Source organism: Saccoglossus kowalevskii, chromosome 3, assembly GCF_978046115.1.
Source record: "Saccoglossus kowalevskii chromosome 3, keSacKowa6.1, whole genome shotgun sequence".
Classification (NCBI taxonomy): Eukaryota; Metazoa; Hemichordata; class Enteropneusta; family Harrimaniidae; genus Saccoglossus; species Saccoglossus kowalevskii.
The window spans coordinates 6,966,663-6,988,184 of NC_140643.1; positions in this window are offsets into that span (position 1 = coordinate 6,966,663).

Consider the following 21,522-nt stretch of genomic DNA (forward strand, 5'->3'; position numbering starts at 1 on the left):
AAACTTAGATTTTGTGGCTGGCTGTGTATGGAAAACTTACATTTTGTGGCTGGCTGTGTGTGGAAAACTTACATTTTGTGGCTGGCTGTGTGTGGAAAACTTACATTTGTGGCTGGCTGTGTGTGGGAAACTTATATTTTGTGGCTGGCTGTGTATGGGAAACTTAGATTTTGTGGCTGGCTGTGTATAGGAAACTTACATTTTGTGGCTGTGTGTGGGAAACTTACATTTTGTGGCTGTGTGTGGGAAACTTGCATTTTGTGGCTGTGTGTGGGAAAACTTACATTTTGTAGCCGTTTGTGGGAAACTCACATTTTGTGGCTGTGTGTGGGAAACTTACATTTTGTGGCTGGCTGTGTGTTGAAAACTTACATTATGTGGCTGGCTGTGTGTGGAAAACTTACATTTTGTGGCTGGCTGTGTGTGGGAAACATACATTTTGTGGCTGGGTGTGTGTGGGAAACTTACATTTTGTGGCTGGGTGTGTGTGGGAAACTTACATTTTGTGGCTGGCTGTGTGTGGAAAACTTACATTTTGTGGCTGTGTGTGGTAAACTAACATTTTGTGGCTGTGTGTGGGAAACTTACATTTTGTGGCTGTGTGTGGGAAACTTACATTTTGTGGCTGTGTATGGGAAACTTACATTTTGTGGCTGTGTGTGGGAAACTTACATTTTTGTGGCTGTGTGAGCGAAACTTGCATTTTGTGGCTGTTTGTGGGGAAAATTACATTTTGTGGCCGTGTGTAGGAAACTTACATTTTGTGGCTGTGTGTGGGAAACTTACATTTTGTGGCTGTGTGTGGGACACTTACATTTTGTGGCTGTATATGGGAAACTTACATTTTGTGGCTGTGTGAGGGAAACTTACATTTTGTGGCTGGCTGTGTGTGGGCAACTTACATTTTGTGGCTGGCTGTGTGTGGGAAACTTACATTTTGTGGCTGGCTGTGTGTGGGAAACTTACATTTTGTGGCTGGCTGTGTATGGGAAACTTACATTTTGTGGCTGGCTGTGTATAGGAAACTTACATTCTGTGGCTGTGTGTGGGAAACTTGCATTTTGTGGCTGTGTGTGGGAAACTTACATGTTGTGGCTGTGTGTGGGAAACTTGCATTTTGTGGCTGGCTGTGTGTGGGAAACTTACATTTTGTGGCTGGCTGTGTATGGGAAACTTAGATTTTGTGGCTGGCTGTGTATAGGAAACTTACATTTTGTGGCTGTGTGTGGGAAACTTACATTTTGTGGCTGTGTGTGGGAAACTTGCATTTTGTGGCTGTGTGTGGGAAAACTTACATTTTGTAGCCGTGTGTGGGAAACTCACATTTTGTGGCTGTGTGTGGGAAACTTACATTTTGTGGCTGGCTGTGTGTGGAAAACTTACATTTTGTGGCTGGCTGTGTGTGGAAAACTTACATTTTGTGGCTGGCTGTGTGTGGGAAACATACATTTTGTGGCTGGGTGTGTGTGGGAAACTTACATTTTGTGGCTGGCTGTGTGTGGAAAACTTACATTTTGTGGCTGTGTGTGGTAAACTAACATTTTGTGGCTGTGTGTGGGAAACTTACATTTTGTGGCTGTGTGTGGGAAACTTACATTTTGTGGCTGTGTATGGGAAACATACATTTTGTGGCTGTGTGTGGGAAACTTACATTTTTGTGGCTGTGTGAGGGAAACTTGCATTTTGTGGCTGTTTGTGGGGAAAATTACATTTTGTGGCCGTGTGTAGGAAACTTACATTTTGTGGCTGTGTGTGGGAAACTTACATTTTGTGGCTGTGTGTGGGACACTTACATTTTGTGGCTGGCTGTGTGTGGGCAACTTACATTTTGTGGCTGGCTGTGTGTGGGAAACTTACATTTTGTGGCTGGCTGTGTATAGGAAACTTACATTTTGTGGCTGTGCGTGCGAAACTTACATTTTGTGACTGTGTGTGGGAAACTTACATTTTGTAGCTGTGTGTGGGAAACTTACATTTTGTGGCTGTGTGTGGGACACTTACATTTTGTGGCTGTGTGTGGGACACTTACATTTTGTGGCTGTATATGGGAAACTTACATTTTGTGGCTGTGTGAGGGAAACTTACATTTTGTGGCTGGCTGTGTGTGGGCAACTTACATTTTGTGGCTGGCTGTGTGTGGGAAACTTACATTTTGTGGCTGGCTGTGTATAGGAAACTTACATTTTGTGGCTGTGCGTGCGAAACTTACATTTTGTGACTGTGTGTGGGAAACTTACATTTTGTGGCTGTGTGTGGGAAACTTACATTTTGTGGCTGTGTGTGGGAAACTTACATTTTGTGGCTGTGTGTGGGAAACTTACATTTTGTGGCTGTGTGTGGGAAACTTACATTTTGTGGCTGTGTATGGGAAACTTACATTTTGTGGCTGTGTGTGGGAAACTTACATTTTTGTGGCTGTGTGAGGGAAACTTGCATTTTGTGGCTGTTTGTGGGGAAAATTACATTTTGTGGCCGTGTGTAGGAAACTTACATTTTGTGGCTGTGTGTGGGAAACTTACATTTTGTGGCTGTGTGTGGGACACTTACATTTTGTGGCTGGCTGTGTGTGGGCAACTTACATTTTGTGGCTGGCTGTGTGTGGGAAACTTACATTTTGTGGCTGGCTGTGTATAGGAAACTTACATTTTGTGGCTGTGCGTGCGAAACTTACATTTTGTGACTGTGTGTGGGAAACTTACATTTTGTGGCTGTGTGTGGGAAACTTACATTTTGTGGCTGTGTGTGGGACACTTACATTTTGTGGCTGTGTGTGGGACACTTACATTTTGTGGCTGTATATGGGAAACTTACATTTTGTGGCTGTGTGAGGGAAACTTACATTTTGTGGCTGGCTGTGTGTGGGCAACTTACATTTTGTGGCTGGCTGTGTGTGGGAAACTTACATTTTGTGGCTGGCTGTGTATAGGAAACTTACATTTTGTGGCTGTGCGTGCGAAACTTACATTTTGTGACTGTGTGTGGGAAACTTACATTTTGTGGCTGTGTGTGGGAAACTTACATTTTGTGGCTGTGTGTGGGAAACTTACATTTTGTGGTTTGCTCTGTGGGAAACTTACATTTTGTGGCTGGCTGAGTATGGGAAACTTACATTTTGTGGCTGGCTGTGTATAGGAAACTTACATTCTGTGGCTGTGTGTGGGAAACTTGCATTTTGTGGCTGTGTGTGGGAAACTTACATTGTGTGGCTGTGTGTAGGAAACTTACATTTTCTGGCTGCGTGTGGGAAACTTATATTTGTGGCTGTGTGTGGGAAACTTACATTTTGTGGCTGTGTATGGGAAACTTACATTTTGTGGCTGTGTGTGGGAAACTTACATTTTGTGGCTGGCTGTGTGTGGGCAACTTACATTTTGTGGCTGGCTGTGTATGGGAAATTTGCATTTTGTGGCTGTGAGTGGGAAACTTACATTTTGTGGCTGGTTGTGTGTGGGAAACTTGCATTTTGTGGCTGTGTGTAGGAAACTTACATTTTGTGGCTGTGTGTGGTATACTAACATTTTGTGGCTGTGTGTGGGAACTTACATTGTGTGGCTGTGTGGAAAACTTACATTTTGTGGCTGTGTGTGGGAAACTTACATTTTGTGGCTGTGCGTGGGAAACTTGCATTTTGTGGCCGTGTGTGGGGAAACTTACATTTTGTGGCAGTGTGTGGGAAACTTGCATTTTGTGGCTGTGTGTGGGAAAACTTACATTTTGTAGCCGTGTGTGGGAAACTCACATTTTGTGGCTGTGTGTGGGAAACTTACATTTTGTGGCTGGCTGTGTGTGGAAAACTTACATTTTGTGGCTGGCTGTGTGTGGGAAACATACATTTTGTGGCTGGGTGTGTGTGGGAAACTTACATTTTGTGGCTGGCTGTGTGTGGGAAACATACATTTTGTGCCTGGGTGTGTGTGGGAAACTTACATTTTGTGGCTGGCTGTGTGTGGAAAACTTACATTTTGTGGCTGTGTGTGGTAAACTAACATTTTGTGGCTGTGTGTGGGAAACTTACATTTTGTGGCTGTGTGTGGGAAACTTACATTTTGTGGCTGTGTATGGGAAACTTAAATTTTGTGGCTGTGTGTGGGAAACTTACATTTTTGTGGCTGTGTGTGGGAAACTTGCATTTTGTGGCTGTTTGTGGGGAAAATTACATTTTGTGGCCGTGTGTAGGAAACTTACATTTTGTGGCTGTGTGTGGGAAACTTACATTTTGTGGCTGGCTGTGTGTGTAAAACTTGCGTGTGTGGGAAACTTACATTTGGTAGCTGGCTGTATGTGGGAAACTTACATTTTGTGGCTGGCTGTGTGTGGGAAAATTACATTTTGTGGCTGACTGTGTGTGGGAAACTTATATTTTGTGGCTGTGTGTGGGAAACTTACATTTTGTGGCTGTGTATGGGAAACTTACATTTTGTGGCTGTGTGTGGGAAACTTACATTTTGTGGCTGTGTGTGGGAAAATTGCATTTTGTGGCTGTGTGTGGAAAACTTACATTTTGTGGCTGTGTGTGGGAAACTTACATTTTGCGGCTGTGTGTGGGAAACTTACATTTTGTGGCTGTGTGTGGGAAACTTGCATTTTGTGGCTGCGTGTGGAAAACTTACATTTTGTGGCTGCGTGTGGGAAACTTACATTTTGTGGCTGCGTGTGGGAAACTTACATTTTGTGCCTGCGCGTGGGAAACTTACATTTTGTGGCTGCGTGTGGGAAACTTACATTTTGTGCCTGCGTGTGGGAAACTTACATTTTGTGGCTGCGTGTGGGAAACTTACATTTTGTGGCTGTGTGTGGGAAACTTACATTTTGTGGCTGTGTGTGGGAAACTTACATTTTGTGGCTGAGTGTGGGAAACTTACATTTTGTGGCTGAGTGTGGGAAACTTAGATTTTGTGGCTGGCTGTGTATGGAAAACTTACATTTTGTGGCTGGCTGTGTGTGGAAAACTTACATTTTGTGGCTGGCTGTGTGTGGAAAACTTACATTTGTGGCTGGCTGTGTGTGGGAAACTTATATTTTGTGGCTGGCTGTGTATGGGAAACTTAGATTTTGTGGCTGGCTGTGTATAGGAAACTTACATTTTGTGGCTGTGTGTGGGAAACTTACATTTTGTGGCTGTGTGTGGGAAACTTGCATTTTGTGGCTGTGTGTGGGAAAACTTACATTTTGTAGCCGTTTGTGGGAAACTCACATTTTGTGGCTGTGTGTGGGAAACTTACATTTTGTGGCTGGCTGTGTGTTGAAAACTTACATTATGTGGCTGGCTGTGTGTGGAAAACTTACATTTTGTGGCTGGCTGTGTGTGGGAAACATACATTTTGTGGCTGGGTGTGTGTGGGAAACTTACATTTTGTGGCTGGGTGTGTGTGGGAAACTTACATTTTGTGGCTGGCTGTGTGTGGAAAACTTACATTTTGTGGCTGTGTGTGGTAAACTAACATTTTGTGGCTGTGTGTGGGAAACTTACATTTTGTGGCTGTGTGTGGGAAACTTACATTTTGTGGCTGTGTATGGGAAACTTACATTTTGTGGCTGTGTGTGGGAAACTTACATTTTTGTGGCTGTGTGAGCGAAACTTGCATTTTGTGGCTGTTTGTGGGGGAAATTACATTTTGTGGCCGTGTGTAGGAAACTTACATTTTGTGGCTGTGTGTGGGAAACTTACATTTTGTGGCTGTGTGTGGGACACTTACATTTTGTGGCTGTATATGGGAAACTTACATTTTGTGGCTGTGTGAGGGAAACTTACATTTTGTGGCTGGCTGTGTGTGGGCAACTTACATTTTGTGGCTGGCTGTGTGTGGGAAACTTACATTTTGTGGCTGGCTGTGTGTGGGAAACTTACATTTTGTGGCTGGCTGTGTATGGGAAACTTACATTTTGTGGCTGGCTGTGTATAGGAAACTTACATTCTGTGGCTGTGTGTGGGAAACTTGCATTTTGTGGCTGTGTGTGGGAAACTTACATTGTGTGGCTGTGTGTAGGAAACTTACATTTTCTGGTTGCGTGTGGGAAACTAATATTTGTGGCTGTGTGTAGGAAACTTACATTTTGTGGCTGGCTGTGTGTGGGCAACTTACATTTTGTGGCTGGCTGCGTGTGGGAAACTTACATTTTGTGGCTGGCTGTGTATGGGAAATTTGCATTTTGTGGCTGTGTGTGGGAAACTTACATTTTGTGGCTGGTTGTGTGTGGGAAACTTGCATTTTGTGGCTGTGTGTAGGAAACTTACATTTTGTGGCTGTGTGTGGTATACTAACATTTTGTGGCTGTGTGTGGGAACTTACATTGTGTGGCTGTGTGGAAAACTTACATTTTGTGGCTGTGTGTGGGAAACTTACATTTTGTGGCTGTGCGTGGGAAACTTGCATTTTGTGGCTGTGTGTGGGAAAACTTACATTTTGTAGCCGTGTGTGGGAAACTCACATTTTGAGGCTGTGTGTGGGAAACTTACATTTTGTGGCTGGCTGTGTGTGGAAAACTTACATTTTGTGGCTGGCTGTGTGTTGAAAACTTACATTTTGTGGCTGGCTGTGTGTGGGAAACATACATTTTGTGGCTGGGTGTGTGTGGGAAACTTACATTTTGTGGCTGGCTGTGTGTGGAAAACTTACATTTTGTGGCTATGTGTGGTAAACTAACATTTTGTGGCTGTGTGTGGGAAACTTACATTTTGTGGCTGTGGTTGGGAAACTTACATTTTGTGGCTGTGTGTGGGAAACTTACATTTTGTGGCTGTGTGTGGGAAAATTGCATTTTGTGGCTGTGTGTGGAAAACTTACATTTTGTGGCTGTGTGTGGGAAACTTACATTTTGCGGCTGTGTGTGGGAAACTTACATTTTGTGGCTGTGTGAGGGAATCTTGCATTTTGTGGCTGCGTGTGGAAAACTTACATTTTGTGGCTGCGTGTGGGAAACTTACATTTTGTGCCTGCGTGTGGGAAACTTACATTTTGTGGCTGCGTGTGGGAAACTTACATTTTGTGGCTGCGTGTGGGAAACTTACATCTTGTGGCTGTGTGTGGGAAACTTACATTTTGTGGCTGTGTGTGGGAAACATACTTTTTGTGGCTGAGTGTGGGAAACTTACATTTTGTGGCTGGGTGTGGGAAACTTAGATTTTGTGGCTGGCTGTGTATGGAAAACTTACATTTTGTGGCTGGCTGTGTGTGGAAAACTTACATTTTGTGCCTGCGCGTGGGAAACTTACATTTTGTGGCTGCGTGTGGGAAACTTACATTTTGTGCCTGCGTGTGGGAAACTTACATTTTGTGGCTGCGTGTGGGAAACTTACATTTTGTGGCTGTGTGTGGGAAACTTACATTTTGTGGCTGTGTGTGGGAAACTTACATTTTGTGGCTGAGTGTGGGAAACTTACATTTTGTGGCTGAGTGTGGGAAACTTAGATTTTGTGGCTGGCTGTGTATGGAAAACTTACATTTTGTGGCTGGCTGTGTGTGGAAAACTTACATTTTGTGGCTGGCTGTGTGTGGAAAACTTACATTTGTGGCTGGCTGTGTGTGGGAAACTTATATTTTGTGGCTGGCTGTGTATGGGAAACTTAGATTTTGTGGCTGGCTGTGTATAGGAAACTTACATTTTGTGGCTGTGTGTGGGAAACTTACATTTTGTGGCTGTGTGTGGGAAACTTGCATTTTGTGGCTGTGTGTGGGAAAACTTACATTTTGTAGCCGTTTGTGGGAAACTCACATTTTGTGGCTGTGTGTGGGAAACTTACATTTTGTGGCTGGCTGTGTGTTGAAAACTTACATTATGTGGCTGGCTGTGTGTGGAAAACTTACATTTTGTGGCTGGCTGTGTGTGGGAAACATACATTTTGTGGCTGGGTGTGTGTGGGAAACTTACATTTTGTGGCTGGGTGTGTGTGGGAAACTTACATTTTGTGGCTGGCTGTGTGTGGAAAACTTACATTTTGTGGCTGTGTGTGGTAAACTAACATTTTGTGGCTGTGTGTGGGAAACTTACATTTTGTGGCTGTGTGTGGGAAACTTACATTTTGTGGCTGTGTATGGGAAACTTACATTTTGTGGCTGTGTGTGGGAAACTTACATTTTTGTGGCTGTGTGAGCGAAACTTGCATTTTGTGGCTGTTTGTGGGGAAAATTACATTTTGTGGCCGTGTGTAGGAAACTTACATTTTGTGGCTGTGTGTGGGAAACTTACATTTTGTGGCTGTGTGTGGGACACTTACATTTTGTGGCTGTATATGGGAAACTTACATTTTGTGGCTGTGTGAGGGAAACTTACATTTTGTGGCTGGCTGTGTGTGGGCAACTTACATTTTGTGGCTGGCTGTGTGTGGGAAACTTACATTTTGTGGCTGGCTGTGTGTGGGAAACTTACATTTTGTGGCTGGCTGTGTATGGGAAACTTACATTTTGTGGCTGGCTGTGTATAGGAAACTTACATTCTGTGGCTGTGTGTGGGAAACTTGCATTTTGTGGCTGTGTGTGGGAAACTTACATTGTGTGGCTGTGTGTAGGAAACTTACATTTTCTGGTTGCGTGTGGGAAACTAATATTTGTGGCTGTGTGTAGGAAACTTACATTTTGTGGCTGGCTGTGTGTGGGCAACTTACATTTTGTGGCTGGCTGCGTGTGGGAAACTTACATTTTGTGGCTGGCTGTGTATGGGAAATTTGCATTTTGTGGCTGTGTGTGGGAAACTTACATTTTGTGGCTGGTTGTGTGTGGGAAACTTGCATTTTGTGGCTGTGTGTAGGAAACTTACATTTTGTGGCTGTGTGTGGTATACTAACATTTTGTGGCTGTGTGTGGGAACTTACATTGTGTGGCTGTGTGGAAAACTTACATTTTGTGGCTGTGTGTGGGAAACTTACATTTTGTGGCTGTGCGTGGGAAACTTGCATTTTGTGGCTGTGTGTGGGAAAACTTACATTTTGTAGCCGTGTGTGGGAAACTCACATTTTGTGGCTGTGTGTGGGAAACTTACATTTTGTGGCTGGCTGTGTGTGGAAAACTTACATTTTGTGGCTGGCTGTGTGTTGAAAACTTACATTTTGTGGCTGGCTGTGTGTGGGAAACATACATTTTGTGGCTGGGTGTGTGTGGGAAACTTACATTTTGTGGCTGGCTGTGTGTGGAAAACTTACATTTTGTGGCTATGTGTGGTAAACTAACATTTTGTGGCTGTGTGTGGGAAACTTACATTTTGTGGCTGTGGTTGGGAAACTTACATTTTGTGGCTGTGTGTGGGAAACTTACATTTTGTGGCTGTGTGTGGGAAAATTGCATTTTGTGGCTGTGTGTGGAAAACTTACATTTTGTGGCTGTGTGTGGGAAACTTACATTTTGCGGCTGTGTGTGGGAAACTTACATTTTGTGGCTGTGTGAGGGAATCTTGCATTTTGTGGCTGCGTGTGGAAAACTTACATTTTGTGGCTGCGTGTGGGAAACTTACATTTTGTGCCTGCGTGTGGGAAACTTACATTTTGTGGCTGCGTGTGGGAAACTTACATTTTGTGGCTGCGTGTGGGAAACTTACATCTTGTGGCTGTGTGTGGGAAACTTACATTTTGTGGCTGTGTGTGGGAAACATACTTTTTGTGGCTGAGTGTGGGAAACTTACATTTTGTGGCTGGGTGTGGGAAACTTAGATTTTGTGGCTGGCTGTGTATGGAAAACTTACATTTTGTGGCTGGCTGTGTGTGGGAAACTTACATTTTGTGGCTGGCTGTGTGTGGAAAACTTACATTTTGTGGCTGGCTATGTGTGGGAAACTTACATTTTGTGGCTGGCTGTGTGTGGGAAACTTAAATTTTGGGGCTGGCTGTGTGGAAAATATACATTTTGTGGCTGGTTGTGTGTGGGAAACTTACATGTTGTGGCTGTGTGTGGGAAACTTGCATTTTGTGGCTGGCTGTGTGGGAAACTAACATTTTGTGGCTGGCTGTGTATGGGAAACTTAGATTTTGTAGCTGGCTGTGTATAGGAAACTTACATTTTGTGGCTGTGTGTGGGAAACTTACATTTTGTGGCTGTGTGTGGGAAACTTGCATTTTGTGGCTGTGTGTGGGAAAACTTACATTTTGTAGCCGTGTGTGGGAAACTCACATTTTGTGGCTGTGTGTGGGAAACATACATTTTGTGGCTGGGTGTGTGTGGGAAACTTACATTTTGTGGCTGGCTGTGTGTGGAAAACTTACATTTTGTGGCTGTGTGTGGTAAACTAACATTTTGTGGCTGTGTGTGGGAAACTTACATTTTGTGGCTGTGTGTGGGAAACTTACATTTTGTGGCTGTGTATGGGAAACTTACATTTTGTGGCTGTGTGTGGGAAACTTACATTTTTGTGGCTGTGTGAGGGAAACTTGCATTTTGTGGCAGTTTGTGGGGAAAATTACATTTTGTGGCCGTGTGTAGGAAACTTACATTTTGTGGCTGTGTGTGGGAAACTTAGATTTTGTGGCTGGCTGTGTGTGTAAAACTTGCGTGTGTGGGAAACTTACATTTGGTAGCTGGCTGTGTGTGGGAAACTTACATTTTGTGGCTGGCTGTGTGTGGGAAACTTACATTTTCTGGCTGACTGTGTGTGGGAAACTTACATTTTGTGGCTGTGTGTGGGAAACTTACATTTTGTGGCTGTGTGTGGGAAACTTACATTTTGTGGCTGCGTGTGGGAAACTTACATTTTGTGGCTGTGTGTGGGAAACTTACATTTTGTGGCTGTGTGTGGGAAACTTACATTTTGTGGCTGAGTGTGGGAAACTTACATTTTGTGGCTGAGTGTGGGAAACATAGATTTTGTGGCTGGCTGTGTATGGAAAACTTACATTTTGTGGCTGGCTGTGTGTGGAAAACTTACCTTTTGTGGCTGGCTGTGTGTGGAAAACTTACATTTTGTGGCTGGCTGTGTGTGGGAAACTTACATTTTGTGGCTGGCTGTGTGTGGGAAACTTACATTTTGGGGCTGGCTGTGTGGAAAACTTACATTTTGTGGCTGGCTGTGTGTGGGAAACATACATTTTGTGGCTGGGTGTGTGTGGGAAACTTACATTTTGTGGCTGGCTGTGTGTGGAAAACTTACATTTTGTGGCTGTGTGTGGTAAACTAACATTTTGTGGCTGTGTGTGGGAAACTTACATTTTGTGGCTGTGTGTGGGAAACTTACATTTTGTGGCTGTGTATGGGAAACTTAAATTTTGTGGCTGTGTGTGGGAAACTTACATTTTTGTGGCTGTGTGTGGGAAACTTGCATTTTGTGGCTGTTTGTGGGGAAAATTACATTTTGTGGCCGTGTGTAGGAAACTTACATTTTGTGGCTGTGTGTGGGAAACTTACATTTTGTGGCTGGCTGTGTGTGTAAAACTTGCGTGTGTGGGAAACTTACATTTGGTAGCTGGCTGTATGTGGGAAACTTACATTTTGTGGCTGGCTGTGTGTGGGAAAATTACATTTTGTGGCTGACTGTGTGTGGGAAACTTACATTTTGTGGCTGTGTGTGGGAAACTTACATTTTGTGGCTGTGTGTGGGAAACTTACATTTTGTGGCTGTGTGTGGGAAACTTACATTTTGTGGCTGTGTGTGGGAAAATTGCATTTTGTGGCTGTGTGTGGAAAACTTACATTTTGTGGCTGTGTGTGCGAAACTTACATTTTGCGGCTGTGTGTGGGAAACTTACATTTTGTGGCTGTGTGTGGGAAACTTGCATTTTGTGGCTGCGTGTGGAAAACTTACATTTTGTGGCTGCGTGTGGGAAACTTACATTTTGTGCCTGCATGTGGGAAACGTATATTTTGTGGCTGCGTGTGGGAAACTTACATTTTGTGGCTGCGTGTGGGAAACTTACATTTTTGTGGCTGTGTGTGGGAAACTTGCATTTTGTGGCTGTTTGTGGGGAAAATTACATTTTGTGGCCGTGTGTAGGAAACTTACATTTTGTGGCTGTGTATGGGAAACTTACATTTTGTGGCTGTGTGTGGGAAACTTACATTTTTGTGGCTGTGTGAGCGAAACTTGCATTTTGTGGCTGTTTGTGGGGAAAATTACATTTTGTGGCCGTGTGTAGGAAATTTACATTTTGTGGCTGTGTGTGGGAAACTTACATTTTGTGGCTGTGTGTGGGACACTTACATTTTGTGGCTGTATATGGGAAACTTACATTTTGTGGCTGTGTGAGGGAAACTTACATTTTGTGGCTGGCTGTGTGTGGGCAACTTACATTTTGTGGCTGGCTGTGTGTGGGAAACTTACATTTTGTGGCTGGCTGTGTGTGGGAAACTTACATTTTGTGGCTGGCTGTGTATGGGAAACTTACATTTTGTGGCTGGCTGTGTATAGGAAACTTACATTCTGTGGCTGTGTGTGGGAAACTTGCATTTTGTGGCTGTGTGTGGGAAACTTACATTGTGTGGCTGTGTGTAGGAAACTTACATTTTCTGGTTGCGTGTGGGAAACTAATATTTGTGGCTGTGTGTAGGAAACTTACATTTTGTGGCTGGCTGTGTGTGGGCAACTTACATTTTGTGGCTGGCTGCGTGTGGGAAACTTACATTTTGTGGCTGGCTGTGTATGGGAAATTTGCATTTTGTGGCTGTGTGTGGGAAACTTACATTTTGTGGCTGGTTGTGTGTGGGAAACTTGCATTTTGTGGCTGTGTGTAGGAAACTTACATTTTGTGGCTGTGTGTGGTATACTAACATTTTGTGGCTGTGTGTGGGAACTTACATTGTGTGGCTGTGTGGAAAACTTACATTTTGTGGCTGTGTGTGGGAAACTTACATTTTGTGGCTGTGCGTGGGAAACTTGCATTTTGTGGCTGTGTGTGGGAAAACTTACATTTTGTAGCCGTGTGTGGGAAACTCACATTTTGTGGCTGTGTGTGGGAAACGTACATTTTGTGGCTGGCTGTGTGTGGAAAACTTACATTTTGTGGCTGGCTGTGTGTTGAAAACTTACATTTTGTGGCTGGCTGTGTGTGGGAAACATACATTTTGTGGCTGGGTGTGTGTGGGAAACTTACATTTTGTGGCTGGCTGTGTGTGGAAAACTTACATTTTGTGGCTATGTGTGGTAAACTAACATTTTGTGGCTGTGTGTGGGAAACTTACATTTTGTGGCTGTGGTTGGGAAACTTACATTTTGTGGCTGTGTGTGGGAAACTTACATTTTGTGGCTGTGTGTGGGAAAATTGCATTTTGTGGCTGTGTGTGGAAAACTTACATTTTGTGGCTGTGTGTGGGAAACTTACATTTTGCGGCTGTGTGTGGGAAACTTACATTTTGTGGCTGTGTGAGGGAATCTTGCATTTTGTGGCTGCGTGTGGAAAACTTACATTTTGTGGCTGCGTGTGGGAAACTTACATTTTGTGCCTGCGTGTGGGAAACTTACATTTTGTGGCTGCGTGTGGGAAACTTACATTTTGTGGCTGCGTGTGGGAAACTTACATCTTGTGGCTGTGTGTGGGAAACTTACATTTTGTGGCTGTGTGTGGGAAACATACATTTTGTGGCTGAGTGTGGGAAACTTACATTTTGTGGCTGGGTGTGGGAAACTTAGATTTTGTGGCTGGCTGTGTATGGAAAACTTACATTTTGTGGCTGGCTGTGTGTGGAAAACTTACATTTTGTGGCTGGCTGTGTGTGGAAAACTTACATTTTGTGGCTGGCTGTGTGTGGAAAACTTACATTTTGTGGCTGGCTGTGTGTGGGAAACTTAAATTTTGGGGCTGGCTGTGTGGAAAACTTACATTTTGTGGCTGGTTGTGTGTGGGAAACTTACATGTTGTGGCTGTGTGTGGGAAACTTGCATTTTGTGGCTGGCTGTGTGGGAAACTTACATTTTGTGGCTGGCTGTGTATGGGAAACTTAGATTTTGTAGCTGGCTGTGTATAGGAAACTTACATTTTGTGGCTGTGTGTGGGAAACTTACATTTTGTGGCTGTGTGTGGGAAACTTGCATTTTGTGGCTGTGTGTGGGAAAACTTACATTTTGTAGCCGTGTGTGGGAAACTCACATTTTGTGGCTGTGTGTGGGAAACTTACATTTTGTGGCTGGCTGTGTGTGGAAAACTTACATTTTGTGGCTGGCTGTGTGTGGAAAACTTACATTTTGTGGCTGGCTGCGTGTGGGAAACATACATTTTGTGGCTGGGTGTGTGTGGGAAACTTACATTTTGTGGCTGGCTGTGTGTGGAAAACTTACATTTTGTGGCTGTGTGTGGTAAACTAACATTTTGTGGCTGTGTGTGGGAAACTTACATTTTGTGGCTGTGTGTGGGAAACTTACATTTTGTGGCTGTGTATGGGAAACTTACATTTTGTGGCTGTGTGTGGGAAACTTACATTTTTGTGGCTGTGTGAGGGAAACTTGCATTTTGTGGCAGTTTGTGGGGAAAATTACATTTTGTGGCCGTGTGTAGGAAACTTACATTTTGTGGCTGTGTGTGGGAAACTTAGATTTTGTGGCTGGCTGTGTGTGTAAAACTTGCGTGTGTGGGAAACTTACATTTGGTAGCTGGCTGTGTGTGGGAAACTTACATTTTGTGGCTGGCTGTGTGTGGGAAACTTACATTTTCTGGCTGACTGTGTGTGGGAAACTTACATTTTGTGGCTGTGTGTGGGAAACTTACATTTTGTGGCTGTGTGTGGGAAACTTACATTTTGTGGCTGTGTGTGGGAAACTTACATTTTGTGGCTGTGTGTGGGAAACTTACATTTTGTGGCTGTGTGTGGGAAACTTACATTTTGTGGCTGAGTGTGGGAAACTTACATTTTGTGGCTGAGTGTGGGAAACATAGATTTTGTGGCTGGCTGTGTATGGAAAACTTACATTTTGTGGCTGGCTGTGTGTGGAAAACTTACATTTTGTGGCTGGCTGTGTGTGGAAAACTTACATTTTGTGGCTGGCTGTGTGTGGGAAACTTACATTTTGTGGCTGGCTGTGTGTGGGAAACTTACATTTTGGGGCTGGCTGTGTGGAAAACTTACATTTTGTGGCTGGCTGTGTGTGGGAAACATACATTTTGTGGCTGGGTGTGTGTGGGAAACTTACATTTTGTGGCTGGCTGTGTGTGGAAAACTTACATTTTGTGGCTGTGTGTGGTAAACTAACATTTTGTGGCTGTGTGTGGGAAACTTACATTTTGTGGCTGTGTGTGGGAAACTTACATTTTGTGGCTGTGTATGGGAAACTTAAATTTTGTGGCTGTGTGTGGGAAACTTACATTTTTGTGGCTGTGTGTGGGAAACTTGCATTTTGTGGCTGTTTGTGGGGAAAATTACATTTTGTGGCCGTGTGTAGGAAACTTACATTTTGTGGCTGTGTGTGGGAAACTTACATTTTGTGGCTGGCTGTGTGTGTAAAACTTGCGTGTGTGGGAAACTTACATTTGGTAGCTGGCTGTATGTGGGAAACTTACATTTTGTGGCTGGCTGTGTGTGGGAAAATTACATTTTGTGGCTGACTGTGTGTGGGAAACTTACATTTTGTGGCTGTGTGTGGGAAACTTACATTTTGTGGCTGTGTGTGGGAAACTTACATTTTGTGGCTGTGTGTGGGAAACTTACATTTTGTGGCTGTGTGTGGGAAAATTGCATTTTGTGGCTGTGTGTGGAAAACTTACATTTTGTGGCTGTGTGTGCGAAACTTACATTTTGCGGCTGTGTGTGGGAAACTTACATTTTGTGGCTGTGTGTGGGAAACTTGCATTTTGTGGCTGCGTGTGGAAAACTTACATTTTGTGGCTGCGTGTGGGAAACTTACATTTTGTGCCTGCATGTGGGAAACGTATATTTTGTGGCTGCGTGTGGGAAACTTACATTGTGTGGCTGCGTGTGGGAAACTTACATTTTTGTGGCTGTGTGAGGGAAACTTGCATTTTGTGGCTGTTTGTGGGGAAAATTACATTTTGTGGCCGTGTGTAGGAAACTTACATTTTGTGGCTGTGTGTGGGAAACTTACATTTTGTGGCTGTGTGTGGGACACTTACATTTTGTGGCTGTATATGGGAAACTTACATTTTGTGGCTGTGTGAGGGAAACTTACATTTTGTGGCTGGCTGTGTGTGGCCAACTTACATTTTGTGGCTGGCTGTGTGTGGGAAACTTACATTTTGTGGCTGGCTGTGTGTGGGAAACTTACATTTTGTGGCTGGCTGTGTATGGGAAACTTACATTTTGTGGCTGGCTGTGTATAGGAAACTTACATTCTGTGGCTGTGTGTGGGAAACTTGCATTTTGTGGCTGTGTGTGGGAAACTTACATTGTGTGGCTGTGTGTAGGAAACTTACATTTTCTGGTTGCGTGTGGGAAACTAATATTTGTGGCTGTGTGTAGGAAACTTACATTTTGTGGCTGGCTGTGTGTGGGCAACTTACATTTTGTGGCTGGCTGCGTGTGGGAAACTTACATTTTGTGGCTGGCTGTGTATGGGAAATTTGCATTTTGTGGCTGTGTGTGGGAAACTTACATTTTGTGGCTGGTTGTGTGTGGGAAACTTGCATTTTGTGGCTGTGTGTAGGAAACTTACATTTTGTGGCTGTGTGTGGTATACTAACATTTTGTGGCTGTGTGTGGGAACTTACATTGTGTGGCTGTGTGGAAAACTTACATTTTGTGGCTGTGTGTGGGAAACTTACATTTTGTGGCTGTGCGTGGGAAACTTGCATTTTGTGGCTGTGTGTGGGAAAACTTACATTTTGTAGCCGTGTGTGGGAAACTCACATTTTGAGGCTGTGTGTGGGAAACTTACATTTTGTGGCTGGCTGTGTGTGGAAAACTTACATTTTGTGGCTGGCTGTGTGTTGAAAACTTACATTTTGTGGCTGGCTGTGTGTGGGAAACATACATTTTGTGGCTGGGTGTGTGTGGGAAACTTACATTTTGTGGCTGGCTGTGTGTGGAAAACTTACATTTTGTGGCTATGTGTGGTAAACTAACATTTTGTGGCTGTGTGTGGGAAACTTACATTTTGTGGCTGTGGTTGGGAAACTTACATTTTGTGGCTGTGTGTGGGAAACTTACATTTTGTGGCTGTGTGTGGGAAAATTGCATTTTGTGGCTGTGTGTGGAAAACTTACATTTTGTGGCTGTGTGTGGGAAACTTACATTTTGCGGCTGTGTGTGGGAAACTTACATTTTGTGGCTGTGTGAGGGAATCTTGCATTTTGTGGCTGCGTGTGGAAAACTTACATTTTGTGGCTGCGTGTGGGAAACTTACATTTTGTGCCTGCGTGTGGGAAACTTACATTTTGTGGCTGCGTGTGGGAAACTTACATTTTGTGGCTGCGTGTGGGAAACTTACATCTTGTGGCTGTGTGTGGGAAACTTACATTTTGTGGCTGTGTGTGGGAAACATACATTTTGTGGCTGAGTGTGGGAAACTTACATTTTGTGGCTGGGTGTGGGAAACTTAGATTTTGTGGCTGGCTGTGTATGGAAAACTTACATTTTGTGGCTGGCTGTGTGTGGAAAACTTACATTTTGTGGCTGGCTGTGTGTGGAAAACTTACATTTTGTGGCTGGCTATGTGTGGGAAACTTACATTTTGTGGCTGGCTGTGTGTGGGAAACTTACATTTTGGGGCTGGCTGTGTGGAAAACTTACATTTTGTGGCTGGTTGTGTGTGGGAAACTTACATGTTGTGGCTGTGTGTGGGAAACTTGCATTTTGTGGCTGGCTGTGTGGGAAACTTACATTTTGTGGCTGGCTGTGTATGGGAAACTTAGATTTTGTGGCTGGCTGTGTATAGGAAACTTACATTTTGTGGCTGTGGGTGGGAAACTTACATTTTGTGGCTGTGTGTGGGAAACTTGCATTTTGTGGCTGTGTGTGGGAAAACTTACATTTTGTAGCCGTGTGTGGGAAACTCACATTTTGTGGCTGTGTGTGGGAAACTTACATTTTGTGGCTGGCTGTGTGTGGAAAACTTACATTTTGTGGCTGGCTGTGTGTGGAAAACTTACATTTTGTGGCTGGCTGTGTGTGGGAAACATACATTTTGTGGCTGGGTGTGTGTGGGAAACTTACATTTTGTGGCTGGCTGTGTGTGGAAAACTTACATTTTGTGGCTGTGTGTGGTAAACTAACATTTTGTGGCTGTGTGTGGGAAACTTACATTTTGTGGCTGTGTGTGGGAAACTTACATTTTGTGGCTGTGTATGGGAAACTTACATTTTGTGGCTGTGTGTGGGAAACTTACATTTTTGTGGCTGTGTGAGGGAAACTTGCATTTTGTGGCAGTTTGTGGGGAAAATTACATTTTGTGGCCGTGTGTAGGAAACTTACATTTTGTGGCTGTGTGTGGGAAACTTAGATTTTGTGGCTGGCTGTGTGTGTAAAACTTGCGTGTGTGGGAAACTTACATTTTGTAGCCGTGTGTGGGAAACTCACATTTTGTGGCTGTGTGTGGGAAACTTACATTTTGTGGCTGGCTGTGTGTGGAAAACTTACATTTTGTGGCTGGCTGTGTGTTGAAAACTTACATTTTGTGGCTGGCTGTGTGTGGGAAACATACATTTTGTGGCTGGGTGTGTGTGGGAAACTTACATTTTGTGGCTGGCTGTGTGTGGAAAACTTACATTTTGTGGCTATGTGTGGTAAACTAACATTTTGTGGCTGTGTGTGGGAAACTTACATTTTGTGGCTGTGGTTGGGAAACTTACATTTTGTGGCTGTGTGTGGGAAACTTACATTTTGTGGCTGTGTGTGGGAAAATTGCATTTTGTGGCTGTGTGTGGAAAACTTACATTTTGTGGCTGTGTGTGGGAAACTTACATTTTGCGGCTGTGTGTGGGAAACTTACATTTTGTGGCTGTGTGAGGGAATCTTGCATTTTGTGGCTGCGTGTGGAAAACTTACATTTTGTGGCTGCGTGTGGGAAACTTACATTTTGTGCCTGCGTGTGGGAAACTTACATTTTGTGGCTGCGTGTGGGAAACTTACATTTTGTGGCTGTGTGTGGGAAACTTACATCTTGTGGCTGTGTGTGGGAAACTTACATTTTGTGGCTGTGTGTGGGAAACATACATTTTGTGGCTGAGTGTGGGAAACTTACATTTTGTGGCTGGGTGTGGGAAACTTAGATTTTGTGGCTGGCTGTGTATGGAAAACTTACATTTTGTGGCTGGCTGTGTGTGGAAAACTTACATTTTGTGGCTGGCTGTGTGTGGAAAACTTACATTTTGTGGCTGGCTATGTGTGGGAAACTTACATTTTGTGGCTGGCTGTGTGTGGGAAACTTACATTTTGGGGCTGGCTGTGTGGAAAACTTACATTTTGTGGCTGGTTGTGTGTGGGAAACTTACATGTTGTGGCTGTGTGTGGGAAACTTGCATTTTGTGGCTGGCTGTGTGGGAAACTTACATTTTGTGGCTGGCTGTGTATGGGAAACTTAGATTTTGTGGCTGGCTGTGTATAGGAAACTTACATTTTGTGGCTGTGTGAGGGAAACTTACATTTTGTGGCTGTGTGTGGGAAACTTGCATTTTGTGGCTGTGTGTGGGAAAACTTACATTTTGTAGCCGTGTGTGGGAAACTCACATTTTGTGGCTGTGTGTGGGAAACTTACATTTTGTGGCTGGCTGTGTGTGGAAAACTTACATTTTGTGGCTGGCTGTGTGTGGAAAACTTACATTTTGTGGCTGGCTGTGTGTGGGAAACATACATTTTGTGGCTGGGTGTGTGTGGGAAACTTACATTTTGTGGCTGGCTGTGTGTGGAAAACTTACATTTTGTGGCTGTGTGTGGTAAACTAACATTTTGTGGCTGTGTGTGGGAAACTTACATTTTGTGGCTGTGTGTGGGAAACTTACATTTTGTGGCTGTGTATGGGAAACTTACATTTTGTGGCTGTGTGTGGGAAACTTACATTTTTGTGGCTGTGTGAGGGAAACTTGCATTTTGTGGCAGTTTGTGGGGAAAATTACATTTTGTGGCCGTGTGTAGGAAACTTACATTTTGTGGCTGTGTGTGGGAAACTTAGATTTTGTGGCTGGCTGTGTGTGTAAAACTTGCGTGTGTGGGAAACTTACATTTTGTAGCCGTGTGTGGGAAACTCACATTTTGTGGCTGTGTGTGGGAAACTTACATTTTGTGGCTGGCTGTGTGTGGAAAACTTACATTTTGTGGCTGGCTGTGTGTTGAAAACTTACATTTTGTGGCTGGCTGTGTGTGGGAAACATACATTTTGTGGCTGGGTGTGTGTGGGAAACTTACATTTTGTGGCTGGCTGTGTGTGGAAAACTTACATTTTGTGGCTATGTGTGGTAAACTAACATTTTGTGGCTGTGTGTGGGAAACTTACATTTTGTGGCTGTGGTTGGGAAACTTACATTTTGTGGCTGTGTGTGGGAAACTTACATTTTGTGGCTGTGTGTGGGAAAATTGCATTTTGTGGCTGTGTGTGGAAAACTTACATTTTGTGGCTGTGTGTGGGAAACTTACATTTTGCGGCTGTGTGTGGGAAACTTACATTTTGTGGCTGTGTGAGGGAATCTTGCATTTTGTGGCTGCGTGTGGAAAACTTACATTTTGTGGCTGCGTGTGGGAAACTTACATTTTGTGCCTGCGTGTGGGAAACTTACATTTTGTGGCTGCGTGTGGGAAACTTACATTTTGTGGCTGCGTGTGGGAAACTTACATCTTGTGGCTGTGTGTGGGAAACTTACATTTTGTGGCTGTGTGTGGGAAACATACATTTTGTGGCTGAGTGTGGGAAACTTACATTTTGTGGCTGGGTGTGGGAAACTTAGATTTTGTGGCTGGCTGTGTATGGAAAACTTACATTTTGTGGCTGGCTGTGTGTGGAAAACTTACATTTTGTGGCTGGCTGTGTGTGGAAAACTTACATTTTGTGGCTGGCTATGTGTGGGAAACTTACATTTTGTGGCTGGCTGTGTGTGGGAAACTTACATTTTGGGGCTGGCTGTGTGGAAAACTTACATTTTGTGGCTGGTTGTGTGTGGGAAACTTACATGTTGTGGCTGTGTGTGGGAAACTTGCATTTTGTGGCTGGCTGTGTGGGAAACTTACATTTTGTGGCTGGCTGTGTATGGGAAACTTAGATTTTGTGGCTGGCTGTGTATAGGAAACTTACATTTTGTGGCTGTGTGTGGGAAACTTACATTTTGTGGCTGTGTGTGGGAAACTTGCATTTTGTGGCTGTGTGTGGGAAAACTTACATTTTGTAGCCGTGTGTGGGAAACTCACATTTTGTGGCTGTGTGTGGGAAACTTACATTTTGTGGCTGGCTGTGTGTGGAAAACTTACATTTTGTGGCTGGCTGTGTGTGGAAAACTTACATTTTGTGGCTGGCTGTGTGTGGGAAACATACATTTTGTGGCTGGGTGTGTGTGGGAAACTTACATTTTGTGGCTGGCTGTGTGTGGAAAACTTACATTTTGTGGCTGTGTGTGGTAAACTAACATTTTGTGGCTGTGTGTGGGAAACTTACATTTTGTGGCTGTGTGTGGGAAACTTACATTTTGTGGCTGTGTATGGGAAACTTACATTTTGTGGCTGTGTGTGGGAAACGTACATT